Source organism: Lithobates pipiens, unplaced genomic scaffold, assembly GCF_037356315.1.
Source record: "Lithobates pipiens isolate NorthernLeopardFrog02 unplaced genomic scaffold, aLitPip1_a1.2 Scaffold_25, whole genome shotgun sequence".
NCBI classification, from domain to species: domain Eukaryota; kingdom Metazoa; phylum Chordata; class Amphibia; order Anura; family Ranidae; genus Lithobates; species Lithobates pipiens.
In genome coordinates this window covers 185,981,911-185,992,851 of record NW_027507787.1, presented here as the reverse complement: position 1 = coordinate 185,992,851, position 10,941 = coordinate 185,981,911, and positions in this window count along the sequence as shown.

The window sequence follows — 10,941 nt, the reverse complement described above, 5'->3', positions numbered from 1 at the left end:
ATCTCCTTAAAGTGGTAGTAAAGTCTCCTAAAAGTGACATTAAAGGTATTTAATAAAACAACAAACATGTTACTTGCTTGCAAAAGTATTTAACTCTTTGATCGCCCTAGATTTATAACCCCTTCCCAGCCAGTGTCATTACAGTGATAGTGCATATTTTAGAACTGATCACTATTAGTGTCACTGGTTCCCACAAATTGTCAAAACTGTTAGTGTCCGATTGTCAATTTTACAGTCATGCTATAAGTCGCTGATCACCACCATTACTAGTATAAAAAATAAACAAATAAAAATTCCATATACCATATTCCATGCATATACCATAGATTGTAGTTGCAATAACATTTGCACAAATTGATCAATATATGCTTATTGGGAATTTTTTTTACCAAAAATATGTATCAGAATACATATTAGTCTAAATTTATGAAGAAATTCGATTTTTTAAATTATTTTATTGGAGATGTTTTATAGCAGAAAGTAAAAAATATTGTTTCTTTTTTCAAAATTGTCAGTCTTTTTTGTTTATAGCGTAAAAAAAATGTAAAACCCAGTTTTTAAAAGCTCTATTTGTGGGGAAACAAATATATAAATTTCATTTATTTACAGCATTGCATGACTACACAATTGTCAGTTAAAGTAACGCAGTGCCGTATACCAATAAATGGCCTCCTCATGAAGAGGGGTAAATCTTCTGGAGTGGTTAAGCCTTCAGTTTTTTAAACTATACCTAAAGGCAAAACATTTTTTTTCTAGTTTTGGATGGAGTGCAGAGGGATTAGAACTTCTGCTTTTACTGTTGTCCGTGTCCCCGTTAAGGAGATTCACCTTCTCTATTTGTCATGTTTACCATTATCATTAAAAGAGAAAATAAAAGAAAATCCCAGATTTTGGGTTGCCCCCAGAAAAGTAATAGAGAGGAAATCTTCCAATGGGGACACTAGTTATGATGGCCTAGAGGGCCCCAAGGGATCCCTTACTATGCAGGGATCTCCTCTAACTTCCTGTTTTAGCTATGGGACAGGAAATGAAGGGAAGTCTCCCCAATGGAACACAGATGGCAAAAAAATTATAATTTAAGAAATGTAATCACTTATGGAGTATTTGGTTCTTTATCTTTTAAATCTTGCCTATGTTCCAGTTTAGGCTGGTGCTATGACAGCTGCACCAGGTTTACTATTTCAGGGTGACTGCTTTCTATTGCAGCATCCTATGGCCCCACCCTTGCTTGCAGGGACTAGAGTTGTATCTCCCTACACTTTGTGTTTCAATAGAAACACACAGCCCATAGCCTAGGACAGGGGTCCCCAAAGTACGGGCCACATCCAGCCCACAACTAGAGTCACCAGGCTCACTGAAGGGCGGGCTACTGTATGGGTTGTGGGGCTTGCTCTGCATACTGACAAGCAGTGAGGGTGTGTGCTGTGCAAGTCCCACATCCCGAGAAACCCAGCAAAGCCCAAATTATTTCAGTGCGGACCTGCTGTACCTCTAGGCTCCCATCCAACAGTTAAGTTCCGTATCCTTTACTGCTGTAATTTGACATACAGCTTGCCTGCATAACAACAGGATGGAAGTGCAGTAAGTCTACAATAAAGCCAGCCCTTCATAGGAGCACTACATCGGTAATATACACTGATCTACAGGGGAAATAGAAGGCGGTGCAGAGAGACTGATAGGACTGCCACTGGTCCCCTGCAGTTGCCTCTGTAAACTGAGACTGGCCACGGTTGCACTCCAAACTCCCCAATGTACAATACATTGTTAATGTCCCTGTGCCAAAATGCCAGAGCTGGCTCAAGCAGGGAGGCAGGTAAGTAGCACAGTACTCCCATAGACATAATGAGTATTTACTGCAAGAGTACATTTTTTGATATTCCTAGAGTTGGGCCTCCAGCCTCATCTCTGGATGGTAAAAGAGGACTACAGAAGTAAAACAAAAGAATTATGTAGCACTATTTCTTAGCAAAGTATATGTTATGAGCAAACCAAAATGTTGTTTTTATCTATCAAATCCCTCTATAGTCTAATCCTAAAATTTTTTGAGCCCTTGAGACTATCCATAGGATTAAACAAGCCAAGTAGAGTGTCATTACTAGGGTTGTTTGAACACTATGGGAGATTGGATGTTGAGCATTATGGAGCCTTGAGCTACAAGACACTCAGATGTGAATGGTTTCAAAGGGGCAAAACTTTGCAGAGGAGCCTTAATGCAGCAAAGTAGCTTTACATATGTTTGCTAATATATGCAAATTTCCGTTCTCAAAGATGTCAAGATAAAGATGAAATGCGTTCGGAAGGGCTATTGGTCTGTGACGTCATATCCACCTGTGATGTCATATCCGCCGGTGCCTGGAACACATGCCTGGAACTACAGGAAGGTGCAAGGCATTTCTTCTATCACTGGTGACTATACAAATATATTTGAGCCTGGCATGGTGGAGTGATTTTAATATTTTTAAATAAACGTTACTGCACAATGGATTTTTTTCTTCTTGTTATTTATTTCCCCATGATGGTGAAGTTGGGGTTGGAGTATGCTACAGTCCTGAATATAAGTGTAACATGTTACGGAAGGTGAATTTATCCTTTAAGAAAGGGTATCTTGAGAAAATTGAGTACTGTCCGTGATACTTTTTTTATTTGCACTAACATACAATTTTTAAAAAAAAATTTTACGGCTACAATCACATTAAGTAGAAAGGGTATCTTAGAAGTTGAGTAATACTCTCTAAGATCAGTAGGTGTCACTGTAGCTGCCTGTAACACAACTGTGGGACCTACAAATGACACATGCACAATGTTCAGTTTTTCCCATCTTTGTTGTTTATTTGCTATATTCAAAGTGATACTAAACTCTGGTTTACACAAATATTTATTCTAGTATGTATTCTTAAAGCAGTATTAAACCCAAAAGCAAAATTTTTTTATATTTCAGCTTACCAATTCCTAGATGCGATAACTGAATTTGTTTTATTTTTTAAGCTTTCGTTCCTTTATTGTCACCAGGTGATATGGCCAGTCAGTCTGTTGTTTTTCAACAGAACAAGCTGTCCTGCAGATGCAGCAGTTAGAGGGTTGAGATAAACAATTGACAGGCTGCTTACAAGGGCCAGATGTAAAACCTTTATCCCAAAAAAAACAAAACTGTTGCTGTAACTTTTTAGGAAGTATTAAAGTGGTTGTAAACCCTTACAACACACTTTGACTTACAGGTAAGCCTAAAAGGAAATGAAAAAAAGTGGATTATGGGACTTTAAATGAGGCATGGATATGTGTTTGAAATGGTCTAGGATACCTAAAATGTAATTAATTGTCCCTGTCTCTGCGGGGAAAATCTGTATACCCATAGAAAGTTTCTAATCAATCCAATAAATTAAATACAAATACTAAATAGTAGGTATATATAATGTATCATAATATATAATATATGGGTCATGCAACACGAAGCATAATTAATTGTAGTAATAGTCATGTTGACATATTTAATGTATATAATGGATAGACATAATTGGTACAAGCAATCACAATTAAAAAATTGAATGGATATACAGAGCAGGTGAACATGGTTATCCTAATAAATATAACTATAAATGAATAAAAGAAATTCATGATTGTAGCCAACTTGACTTGGCACCCCTGAGTATGGACTCCACGTGTTTCATGGCGATTTCAGCCAATCATCAGGAGTGGGATGCATCAAAAATCGCTAAATAAAGAGATGAAATAAATAAGTAAATAGGTCGGTCACAGTCTTAAATGAAAAATCATTGCTTTCAAAAAGAGAGCAGGTGTTAAATGTGGATGCATTACCTTTGGCCACATTCAGATGAATAACAGACCCAAAAAGGGAATAGGATGGTCTCTTTTTGAAAGCAATGATTTTTCATTTGAGACTGTGACCAACCTATTTACTTATTTATTTCATCTCTTTATTTAGCGATTTTTGAAAAACCTTTATATTCAGCAACAAAGTCCAATATAGGAGGCCTTGATACAATTCATCCCATCCACCGTGCTTCTATGTGGGTGATCCTAGATAACACACAAACAGTGTTCCGCCACCAGTGATGCTATGAATGCACTCACCAGAGCACTAAGGCCAACAGGACCAGTTAAGCCTTTTTTTCTTTGGCCTACAAGGCCCAAAGCCAACTTCACTCCTTCTTTAACCACTTCACCCCCGGAAAATTTTACCTCCTTCCTGATCAGAGCACTTTTTGCGAATACGGCACTGCATTGCCTTAACTGACAATTGCGCGGTCGTGGCTCCCAAAAAAAATTGATGTCCTCTTTTCCCCACAAATAGACCTTTCTTTTGGTGGTATTTGATCACCTCTGTGGTTTTAATTTTTTGCGCTATAAACAAACAGCCATTGGCCGGCTGTTTACCCACGTGATCGGCTGTGATCCTTTCACAGCCGATCACTAAAATTTAAACAAACCGCGGTAACGAGATGTTACCGGGTTGTTCTCCTCCTCACACACCGATCGTGTGTGAGGAGGAAATTGCGGTAACATTTCGTTACCGCCTAGTGTACACCAATCACACTGATTGCCCCCCCCCAATAAAGAGGACCTGTCACCACCCCTCATAGTACCTATCAATCACAGTCCATCAGAGTACCTGTCACAGTCCATCAGAGTATTTGAGTACCTGTCACAGCCCATCAGAGTACCCAAGTACCTGTCACGGCACATCAGAGTACCCGAGTACCTGTCATGGCCCATCAGAGTACCCGAGTACCTGTCACGGTCCATCAGAGTACCCGAGTACCTGTCACGGTCCATCAGGGTACCCGAGTACCTGTCACGGTCCATCAGAGTACCCAAGTACCTGTCACAGTCCATCAGAGTACCCGAGTACCTATCACAGTCCATCAGGGTACCCGAGTACCTGTCACAGTCCATCATGGTACCCGAGTATCTATCACGGTCCATCAGGGTACCCGAGTACCTGTCACAGCCCATCAAAGTACCCGAGTACCTGTCACGGTTCATCCGAGTACCCAGGTACCTGTCACAGCCCATCAGAGTACCCGAGTACCTGTCCCACTCCATCTGAGTACCCGAGTACCTGTCCCAGTCCAATCCAGAACTACATGTTTGTCTGGATGGACAGTACTGTATTTACTCTTTTTTGGCATTTGGGTCACTAACCTTCCTGCGTAATAGCAGGTTGGTTTTACTAACAAACAACCGTCACAAGCTTAAATACTCTAAAAGCTCATACGAACTTCTACACTGCACAAGGTAAATTTTATTACTATTACGATGGTACTAACATCACTACACACACACTCTCACATTTGTGTTCTAGCACTTATCACCCATTCATTCATTTTCAGTTTCCATTCACAGCATGCAAGTTTTGTTTTTGGTTTTGTTTTATTTCATCCATAGCACTCGTTGATTGTGCTAATCCACTGCAACTTACACCTCACCATGCACCATCACTGTCATGATTATTATTTGAATATTTTTTACATCAACATGCTTTTTTCATTTAAGGACACTATTCTTTAATATTGATCAAATTACTATGTTTACGGGACATATACGATACCGTGCCAAATTATTACTCAATAACCCCCTTTTTTCTATCGCCAGTCCTTTTATTTATATATGTATATACACTTAGAATTACTTATAATATAATGATACTCTGGTGAAACCGCTATGAGTTTACTTATCTAACTTTACATAATTACTAAATGACTGCTATTGGGTATTGATTGCAGGTGCAGGTTCCTCCATCCCTCCAGGGGCGTGAATAGTGGGGCTCCTTGTAAGTCCCTCGGGGTGGGCTTTCTTCCTTCCTGGGTGGACGGGGGCGAACATCAGAGACCTCTCGGATTCCTTAAGCGGCTCTTAGAATCCTGGGTGAATCCTGGGTGATTTTATTTTATTAATTTTTTTTTTACAAAATTGTCATATTATCAGGTTATTTCTCACACACAGCATATGCATACAACAAATGACACCCCAAAATACATTCTGCTACTCTTCCCGAGTACGGCGATACCACATGTGTGAGACTTTTACACAGCCTGGCTACATACAGAGCACCAACATTTAAGTAGTACCTTCAGACGTTCTACGAGCAAAAATTACGCATCTCATTTCTCAACCACCTATTACACTTTTGAAGGCCCTGGAGTACCAGGACAATGGAATTTACCATAAAATGACCCCATTTTGGAAAGCAAACACCCCAACGTATAATCTGTGAGGCATGATGAGTCTTTTGAACGGTTCATTTTTTTCCAGAAGTTTTTGGAATATGTGGAAAAAAATTTAAACGCATTTTTTTTTACACAAAATTGTCAATTTATAAGATGTATATAGCAAAAATTACAACCCAAAACACATTCTGCTACTCCTCCTGAGTATGGGGATACCACATGTGTAGGACTTTTACACAACCCGGCCACATAGAGAAGCCGAACATTGAAGTAGTACGTTCAGGCATTCCAGGAGCATAAATGGCACATCTTATTTCATTCCTACCTATCACACTTTTGAAGGTCCTGGACCACCAGGACAGTGAAATTACCCACAAAATGACCCTATTTTGGAAAGCAAACACCCCAACGTATATTCTATGAGACATGGGCTGCAAATAGGTACTCGGGTACTCTGATGGCCTGGTGACAGGTACTCGGGTACTCTGATGGCCTGGTGACAGGTACTCGGGTACTCTGATGACCTGGTGACAAGTACTCGGGTACTCTGATGGCCTGGTGACAGGTACTCTGATGGCTTGGTGACTGGTATTTGGGTACTTTGAAGGGCGCTGACAGGTACTCGGGTACTGAGATGAACTGTGACAGGTACTCAGATGAACTGTGACGGGTACTCAAATGGACTGGGACAGGTACTCGGGTACTCAGATGGACTGGGACAGGTACTCGGGTACTCTGATGGGCTGTGACAGGTACCTGGGTACTCGGATGAACCGTGACAGGTACTCGGGTACTTTGATGGGCTGTGACAGCTACTCGGGTACTCTGATGGACCGTGACAGATACTCGGGTACTCTGATGGACCGTGACAGGTACTCGGGTACCCTGATGGACCGTGACAGATACTCGGGTACCATGATGGACTGTGACAGGTACTCGGGTACCCTGATGGACTGTGATAGGTACTCGGGTACTCTGATGGACTGTGACAGGTACTTGGGTACTCTGATGTGCCGTGACAGGTACTCAGGTACTCTGATGGACCGTGACAGGTACTCGGGTACTCTGATGGGCCATGACAGGTACTCGGGTACTCTGATGTGCCGTGACAGGTACTCGGGTACTTTGATGTGCCGTGACAGGTACTCGAGTACTCTGATGGGCTGGGACAGGTACTCGGGTACTCAGATGGACTGGGACAGGTACTTGGGTACTCTGATGGGCTGTGACAGGTACTCAAATACTCTGATGGACTGTGACAGGTACTCTGATGGACTGTGATTGATAGGTACTATGAGGGGTGGTGACAGGTCCTCTTTATTGGGCGGTAACGAAATGTTACCGCAATTTCCTCCTCACACACGATCGGTGTGTGAGGAGGAGAACAACCCGGTAACATCTCGTTACCGCGGTTTGTTTAAATTTTAGTGATCGGCTGTGAAAGGATCACAGCCTTTCACGTGGGTAAACAGTCGGCCAATGGCTGTTTACCAGCGTCGGTGACAAGCAGTGTTCCCGGGGAACACGCCGCCACAGACGTGCACGCGCAACGCGCTCGCGCGCATGCGCCGTGCACAGTCGGGGTGTGACCATCTGTGATCGGCAGTGACTTCATCATGGCCGATCACGTGGTAAACAGCCATAACCAATGGCTGTTCACCCCCTTCTGTGGCGAGCGGTGTCTCCGTGACACGCCGCCACCGAAGAAACAGGGATGCGCGCGCAAGATTGCGCGCATTCACTGTTTAAACGGGAGGCCGTCATATGACGGTGTCCCGCCACAATAGGTGCGCCGCCTGGCCGTCATTTGACGGCCGGCGGTCAGCAACCAGTTAAAGAGGAGGTCCAGCCTGGGTGAAAAAAAAAGTTAAAGTCAGCAACTACAAATACTGTAGCTGCTGACTTTTAATATTAGGGCACTTACCTGTCCAGGGAGCCCACGATGTCAGCACCCCAGCCGATCTTCGGATCGACTCCCGGGTTCTGCCGCCTCCATTCCTGGTAAGGGAACCCAGCAGTGCAGCCTTTAGCCTTCACAGCTGATTCCCTACTGCGCATGCACAAAGCGTGCTGCGCTTTTTTAATTGTCCTAGCGGCGGTGGAAGGAGGAGGGGGGCCGAACTTCTGGGAGATCGGGCTGCAGCCCCATCTCCGGAAGTGGGGAAGGGGACCTGTCAAAAACAGAAACCCGTTCCCCCTTACAAAATGTAGCACCGGAGGGGAGGAGGAGGCGTACAATTGGAAGTTCCACTTTTGGGTGGAACGCCGCTTTAAAGGATCTGTTCAACCAAAACTGGGAGTGCAATTTTAAAGGTGAATACTGCGGTTTGGCTGCAGCACCAGTTTATCTGCGAATAGACTTTTCTATTAGGTTGTGTGTTTTTGCCACGTTTTCTGAAAGCACATCAAAAGTCCTGCATGCTTCATCTTTGGTGTGCTTATAGAAAATGCAGCAAAAATGCACAACCTAAAACTGCGGGTAAAGCACATGGAAATCGTGAATATACCTGCTCTGCAGCCAAACCACAAGAGTGTGAACCCGGCTTAATGGTACTTCTATTTCTCAGGAAGGGACTTTAGTGGCAGGATGTCTGCCTTTGATTTCTCAAGCTGCACATCCACCATTATGAAGGCATTTTGCTTTGTTGTACATTTTTTATTTGTGATATATATATATATATATATATATATATATATATATATGAATAAATTATAGGCAGGAATGGGAATATAACAAGCTGGGTAGGTGTGTCCAATTTTACCTAATAAGAACAATGAAAAGTGTTCTAAAATATCTTTGAATCCAAGTTCTCAAGGGATATAAAAAAAAAAAAAACTGTGATTAAATCGGTATTAAACTGCAATGTAATATTATACTGTGCTAGTATGTTTTGCATACTTGTATATTATGAAAGATTTACCTCAAAACTAAGCCCTCCGGCGGAACGCTGTTGCTGTTGACAGGGCTTCCAGGGCTTCCATCTTCATCCGGTCTTCCTTCAGGGTTTGCGCCCTCTGGCTGCTTGAATGACCGAGCCGTGATGACATCACTCCCGTGCTTGTTGCATTACAGCCACGGCATAGAGCTCTAAGGGAACAGCATGAGTATGCCATTTCTTCAGATCGCATGCGGCAGTGACATCACCAGCTGCCAAACAAGCAAATATCTCCTAAATGGTGCATGTGCATATAGGTACATCAGATGTCACCAGAGTCCTCCTTTACATTAGTTGCCACCATCAGAGCCCCCCTTCACATTAGATGTCCCCGTCAGAGTGATCCTTTACATTAGATGTCACTATCAGAGTCCCCCTTTACATTAGATGTCAACATCAGAGTCCCCTTTACATTAGATGTCACCATTTTTTTTATGATGAGTAGCTTTGGGGGGACTGGGCCCCCCTATGGGCGGACCGCCACTGAGGCAGACACATTTGGAGGAGAGTTATTGACTCTGGTCACTCACCTGTACTATGCTTTAGAAATGGAGGAGAAATGTCTTTGTACAAATCCAAATAGTTTACATACAGTATATACCGTAACATATACAGATGGTAAATTGATGTGACCTAATGTTAACATTGGAAATTGTCTCTATATAGTGAGTTACATGCTTCCCTATATCCAATCAGCAGTAGCGGATTTAGGATATTTTATGGATTGATGTGATGAATTTATAGTTTATTCTTTGTACCAAAATATTTTATAATTTTTGTATTGTCACATGGTTAATTCTGTGTTCTACACCTGCATGTTTTTTAGCGCTGCACTATTTTGCATATATTGTTTATCACATATTGTAAGGAAGTGTGGGGAGCGCTGGCGGCTACGCTATAGTCTTTATAGCAGCTCCAAGGTTTTTTCACATTGTTTCAGCTGTTCAGCCTTCTTCTTTTCTAACATGATATGCAAGCAGTACTTAAAGGTAATGCTTGTTGAGTCATTAACCCTAAAAAAGTTGACAAAACCATCATGTTAGGAGTTACTAAGAAACAATGTGTATTGGTAGCCACTGGTAGCCCAGATAAGATAATAATCTGATTTAACAAACAAGAACAAGAAGATAATGCAGACAGTTGGTTACTATCTCCATCTTGCCATGCAGGTTATTAACCCCGTTTGATGTTGTGGTTATTGCTTAGTAAAGAAAAAAAGCACCAGCATTCATTATGTGACAACTTAGACTCTTATTCATTAAAGCCTAAGCTTCATTTTTTTAGTTTTTTAGTTTTTTTTTAACCACACAATGTATGATACTTACATTCAATGTCTCTTGTTCTGTTGGCTGCTCTCTTAGTTGAAATCCAAAGTCCTCTGCCCCCCCCCCCCCCCATCATACCCCTACAGCTATAATCTTCCGATGTGGGGGCTAACACGATTGACTGGACTTGTTACGGGCACTCATCAAGTGTACTGACTATGCTCGCAGTTTTTTACCCTCTTTATACCTTCATAGAAGCTGAATGACAGGCGGATGAATGAAAGATCCACTTCCTCGCTTCCTTGTTACAGCGTTTAGCTGTGTTTAGCAGTGTTTTTTTTTTGTCATTTTGCGTTTTTACAGCTCAACAGCCTCTGCTCCTGGACGCACAGGCTGTCATTTTTTTTCTGCTGCCCTTATATGCTTATGCCTACAAATGCCTCTGAAAGTTTGTGTGCATGGACACATAGACTAACATGGAGGGGCATTTAGAGGCAGTAAAAAAAAAAAATCGAACCCCTAACAGCAGCTGTAAAAACATGTGTGGACGTTAAA